Genomic DNA, 6,313 nt, shown 5'->3' with positions numbered 1-6,313 from the left:
ATGAGTACCAGGATAAACATGGTCCTCAGAATTTTTTAAATGAGTATCAAGATATTTCTTTATGAGAGGTTACACCACACGCTAAGCTTGATCCTCAATAAATGGGAGAAAACCCCTGTGCATCACCTGTCAATTCTAAAAATTGAACTCGGATCGCTAGGCTGCACAACCGCATTGCCCAACCACTGAGCCAAGGCTCTCTTTGCAGGGAAACAATACTGCCTACCAATATCTATACAACATACCTTAAATCTAACTTCCTGCGAAATTAACTCTTGGGCTATCCATTCCGGAACCTATAGACACCAATGAGCGACATCAGACACGAGGATATATATAGTCTATTTAACAGATTCCAATTGGTGCATGACCACACTACATATACTTACTTCCTTACCCTCCGCGCAACGGCGAAACTACAAGGAAAGACTAGACCATGATGGCGCGCTTTGCCGCGCCCGTGCATGTTTGATGAAATTATCAATTTTTTCTAAACATTTTGGTACAATGAGGACCGAATATAGGATTATATCATTGGATATGGTTAAGTCGGTTGTTGTGTAAAAAATAAGATGTTGTGGAAAAAAATAAGTTATGTTTGCATGTGTATACGTCTTTTATCCTTTTCCTTTGAGATGAACACGTCTAGATAAATGTGGTACCATTTTTATCCTTTATTGAGGGAAAGTATACGTATTGTTTTTCAGACAACAACATGTGTATACACCTGTTTTACTTATTTTTCTTTTCAGAAGAATACGATCTAGCTAATGGCACAATTTCCGTCAAAGCTGTTTTCCCGTCAAAGCTGGAAACATGTCAGTTTAACGCACACATCCAGACTTCTCAGGCCGGCATGAAAATCAATCGGGCCAAAACGTGTAGGCCTAGTTGACATCTCCTAGGGCCCGATTAACCATCAGCCGCCTAGGTCTATCTCCGGAGCAGCAGCCCAGAAGGATGGGCTAAAAACAAATAGGCATTGAATGAACGGGAGAAGGGCGTAATGAACGGGAGGAAGGCGTTTGCATGGACGACCGAAAAATCCAGGTCGTTGGCTAGGTGGATCGAACGGCTTAGGACCCAAATTATTCTGATTGCTTCTAGCTCGCTCCATCTTACTGTTTAGTAATGACCAAAGCAATTTAAATGCTAAGAGATACACAAATTAACCAATGAAAATACATACAGAATGCCTATGAACAAAAAAAAGTCTAGTTGCCGCTCCACTAGCAAAAAGGCCCCGGGGCACTCCAGCTCGGCTTTCAAAGTACATTGGCGGTGTGGGACCAAATTATCATTGTAAACTTACTGCAGAGCATCTCTGAAACACATCTACAAGTTGTCCAAGGAAACAGCTCAAACCATTCACCAGGCATAATAAAATAGGGAAAAAGCATTGACAAACCCGGTCAATGAGAGCCCTGCTCCGGTGCTCCCCCTAACCTAATTTCGGAGGGGTATTTTTGTCCCCGCGAGTTTGTTTTTTTTCCTGTCCCGCCGTAGCCCAGATCCAAGCCCTGTCTAGCCCTGCCAAGCCCTGTATAGGCCAGACCGTATACGTACAGTACCCTGGTCCGAAAAAAACATCACACGACCCCATGACCACGTAGGACCTGCCGGATCCAATCATTCACGCAGCTCCCTCAATCTCGCGAGCATTCACGCAGCTCCATAATTCACGCGGTAGATCTGCGGCGGCGCGCGGCTATCTCGTCGCCGGCGATCTCGTCGGACAGCGGGCGCGGCAACATCGTGAATCTCCAACGCTCACAGGTACCGCATCCCGCATCCCCCCGCACCCCTCTAGTCTCGCTCGCGGCAACATCGAACGAACTGCCGCCGTCAGAGATAGTGGTCAAAATATCGGGGCGGGTAACCTACCTACCCGCCGGCGCATGCGATCGTGGATCTTGTTCCGGTAGTGCTGCTCCTCGTGATCTGGGTTTCTTCAGAGTAGGGTTCACGTAGCGTCGGTTGCCGTCGGCTGTGTCCACCAGGACTATCGTTATTTGATGTGGCGGCTAACCTAGGTATCCGGCGGCAGAGGTAATCACAGATCTAGCTAGGTTTTGTAGTGCTCCTCCTCGTGATTGAAAGTGATCACGACGGGTGTCATGGCCATCTTCCTGACTTGGTTTACATAACATCCGTGATCGTGTGCTATGTGTTGATATTTCATCATTGATAATGTTTTCATCATTTGTTGTAGGAAATGGCGGACGAGGAGTTAAGTGATATGATGGTAGACATGGAGTTTGGAGAACTGATGAAAGACTGGATAGAAGATTGGTCAGATGATGAAAATTCAGATCTTGGAGATCAGCCAGAGAATGAGAACGAATGGGAAGATTTTAATGTGATGGCATTATCATGTTGTAATGTTTTGATGCCACCCTACAACATTATATTTTTGTGTTGAAAATTTGTAGATGGATGGGCATGATGATGGTCAGGAAAATAATTCGGAGCTCTCAAATGAAGATTATATTAGTCAGGTACGTAAGTGAAAAAATTTATTGGCATGCAAATTGAATTCATTCTGGAATATTATACTATAAGTAATTATGTATTTGTGTTGTATTTTTCAGTTCATTTCCGAATGTCATAATGCGTATGACTATTACGGTGAATCCGACGCGGAGACAGGCCTTAACGACGAATCATTAGATGCACCTGATTCTGGGGATTCGCAGTCGTCGGTCATCATGAGTGAGGTATTTGTGTAATCAATGTTCTATGGAAGTAATGTTAAACCATAGAAAACAATTCTCATGGTTATGTTTTGATCGTGTAGGTGACAGAAGATGGTGGGGTAAAGAATGTCCAAGATACTGCCAGTGCAGATGATAAGAGGGGTATGTTCATGCAGATAATTGACATGACTTTTATGACTCACGATGTTGTGTATGATTTCTACAATAGCTATGCTAGAGTTAATGATTTCAGCATTAGAAAGAATAAGGTCAGGTATACCAAAACCGAGTCACATCTTATGCGTTATAGGCGGTTTGTTTGTTCCAGACAAGGGAAATGTGACAGCAAGTTGCTAACCGATGAAGGGCACAGCCGTAGGCTCAGAGCCGAGACACGCTGCTTTTGCGAAGCACACCTGACCGTCAAGCTTGACCAAAAGCGTGGGGTTTGGTATGTTGCAAGTTTCGAGGACAAGCATAGCCATATGTTGGCAGGACCGGACGAGGTACCTTTTCTTTGGTCCCACAGAAAAATCAAAGAGTTCCAGAAGCATGAGATAATGTCCATGGGAGCTGCAGGGATTAGAATTCACGACATGATGGATTCCCTCATCAGCAAACATGTATGGTATGGCGGTGTTGGTTTTACCAGGCGTGAAATATACAACCTTTGCGCCAGGGAGAAGAGGAAGCTGCTTTCAAAAGGTGATGTTGCCACAGCCATAGGCATCATGGCCAGTAGGAAACAGAGGGATCCTAGCTTCTTTTTTGAGTACATGCTAGATAAGGAAGGACACTTGAATAGGATGTTCTGGTGTGACTCCCAGTCTCGTCATGACTATGAGGACTTCGGCGACGTGCTTGTATTTGACAGCACGTACAAGATGAACCGCTATGGTATGCCATTCATACCTTTTGTTGGTCTTAACAATCACCGGAAGACCACTGTTTTGGTTGTGCCTAGTTTCGGACGAGACCGAACAGACATACGTGTGGCTGCTGCAGACTTTTTTCAGGTCCATGTGTCAAAAGATGCCGAAGAGTGTAATCACAGACGCCGACGCTGTGATGGTCAAGGCAATTCGCGAACTCTTGCCAGACGTGTGGCACCATATATGTACGTGGCATATATTAAAAAAATATGAAGATTCACCTCAGTCACAAGTCCTTGAAGGAGTTCCGAACTCTTCTGTACTACAGCACGTCCACAACCACGTTTGAGGAGAGATGGCACGCCTTTACCAAAAGATGGCAATCAGAAAAAACAATAACATGGTTGAGACGGATGTAGAAGAAGAGGAGACTGTGGGTCGTGGCTTATCTGACAGAGGGATTTTGGCTTGGCATGAAAAGCAACTAGTGGAGTGAAAGCCTAAACTCATGCCTTCACCTCCACCTAGACGATGAAATGACCCTGGTGGATATGATTTTGCATTATGAGAACGCTGTTGTATGTATCCGTGAAAACGAGGCGCGAGATGACTGCACGGCCTCACAAAGTTTACATATGCCAGTTACTAGCTCGGGGAAACTTGAGATAGCTGCTTCTCACATCTCCACTCAAGCAAACTTCTATATGTTGCAAGATGATCTTAGAAAAATTGATGGCATGGAGATTGTAGAAATTAAGCTGGGAGACGGATCATAGCAGTACATCGTGGCCTGGAAGAATAACTGGAATAGCCGTTTTTGGGTAGAGTATACACCAGTAAATTCCGCAGAACCTATACGGTGCAGCAGCAGAAGAATGATTCGAAAGGGTCTACCTTGCAAGCACATATTCCACGTACTGAAGTACTTGAACATATCTGAAATACCAAAGTGTTTAGTTCTTGTTCGGTTCACGAAACAAGCAAGGTTGGGACTACCCGGAAGCGCACAAGCGATCTATTGGGATATGGTTGGACTGGGGCAGAGGAAAGAATAAAATATAGCCAGGTCAGTGTGTTAGCGTCAGAAGCTATGCATGCGGCATGCAAACACCTAGCTTTATGGGATCAGTTACAGGATAGTTTGAAGGCTTTGATAGCTAAGAGTCATGAGTATGATCTGTCACAGGGAAATTTGAGCAAGAATACAAATGACTTCAGTAAGTGTGTAGTTGAATATGTAGACGATGGTGAAGGCAACATGGTCGCAGTTAAAGATGCTACGAAAGTGTCAAGCAAAGGTGCAACAAAGGTAGATGAGAACCGCCCTGTCTCAAAAAATGGTAGACCACTCTCTTTTGATGAGTTGAAAACCCGGTGCGGCGCTTGCAAATTGCTAGGACACACTAAACGTACCAAGAAATGCAAACTAAATAAGAAGTAAGTGTTTGTATGCATTGTGGATTATTGAAAAATTTATCGTTCATTAACTTATCTTGTCTTTTATGATGTGCAGAACAGTGGAGAAGGAAGAAGAGTAGAACACTTGCTTCAATTTTTTTACGGATGGATCGAGTGAATAGGACAGTATATCCCTTTCACATTATGACATCAAATTTAGTTCGACGTTTAACATCGTGTTTGGTTCCTATATATTGTAGCAACTCGATCGGCACTTTATTTAGTGGGAGTGTCAACCTTTTACATCTCTAAATAAATAACAAAATCCGACCTAAATAAATTAGTTATACATGGTAGAAAGAATATTGTACATTTCCCCTCCCCACCTCCTAACTGCCATTAAATAAGTAACTTACCACTCCCCACCACACATTCACCCACCTACCTCGCGTGCCGGTTCGAACTCCCCTCTTATCCCCACCTACAGTATATCGAGAAAACCCTCGCCGGCGACCGCTGCAGCCGCCTCCATGGAGAAAAGCCTCGGCTGGCAGAGAGCAACGATGGAGCTCGCTGGCGATGACGAGGGGTGGTGCGCGCAGTTGGCGGAGGTGTGCGGCTGGTTCCCCAGCACGGAGATGTTGGTCAACCACGCGCGTGGCCTCGTCAAAGTCCTCACCGATGCCGAGAAGAAGCACACCTTCCCCTACGGCCGCGGCGTCCCGCGGGCTCTCCTCCTCGTCTGGGCAATGCGAGAGGCCACACTGAGCGACTCCCCTATTCAGCGCGCAAGGTGGTAGATGTACCGCTCCACCACCATGACGCTGCGGCCAGATCCAGCACGCGTTGCGTCGAGGGCGGAGCGCATCGACGTCGAGCTCGCTCTCCCTGCGCCTGTAAGCCCGGACTACCAGGTCCGCCACGTGCCAAAGCCAGTCCTGCCGTTGGGCTCTGACGTTGTGGAGGACAACGTGGACGAGGTACTGCTCATCCCTGATGACCATGAGGAGGGCGAGGAGGACACCGTGCATATGGTAGTGCCGGTCGCCGTCGAGGGTGGCAAGACAATGCCCATCAACGTCGAGCTCCTTCCCCTCCACCCTGACATAGTGAAGGTGGAAGAAGAGGAGGTGGCTCAGGATCAGGTGGCTCAAGATCCGGTGGCCTAGCTGTCGAACAGGACGGCGGGCAAGAAGAAGGCTTCTCCGTGTGTGATGCGCCGCTCATGCCGCCTCGAATTTCTGAAGAAGTGAAGATGGGCACAGTTGCTGAAGGAGGAGGAAGGTGCTAGTTATCTTAAGTTAGGTATGCTGTTATATGTTTCAGCATATAAGTTAGCATTATTTT

Source organism: Triticum dicoccoides, chromosome 3B, assembly GCF_002162155.2.
Source record: "Triticum dicoccoides isolate Atlit2015 ecotype Zavitan chromosome 3B, WEW_v2.0, whole genome shotgun sequence".
Classification (NCBI taxonomy): domain Eukaryota; kingdom Viridiplantae; phylum Streptophyta; class Magnoliopsida; order Poales; family Poaceae; genus Triticum; species Triticum dicoccoides.
The sequence above is the reverse complement of the archived record's forward strand: the minus strand, read 5'-3'. Positions refer to the sequence as shown.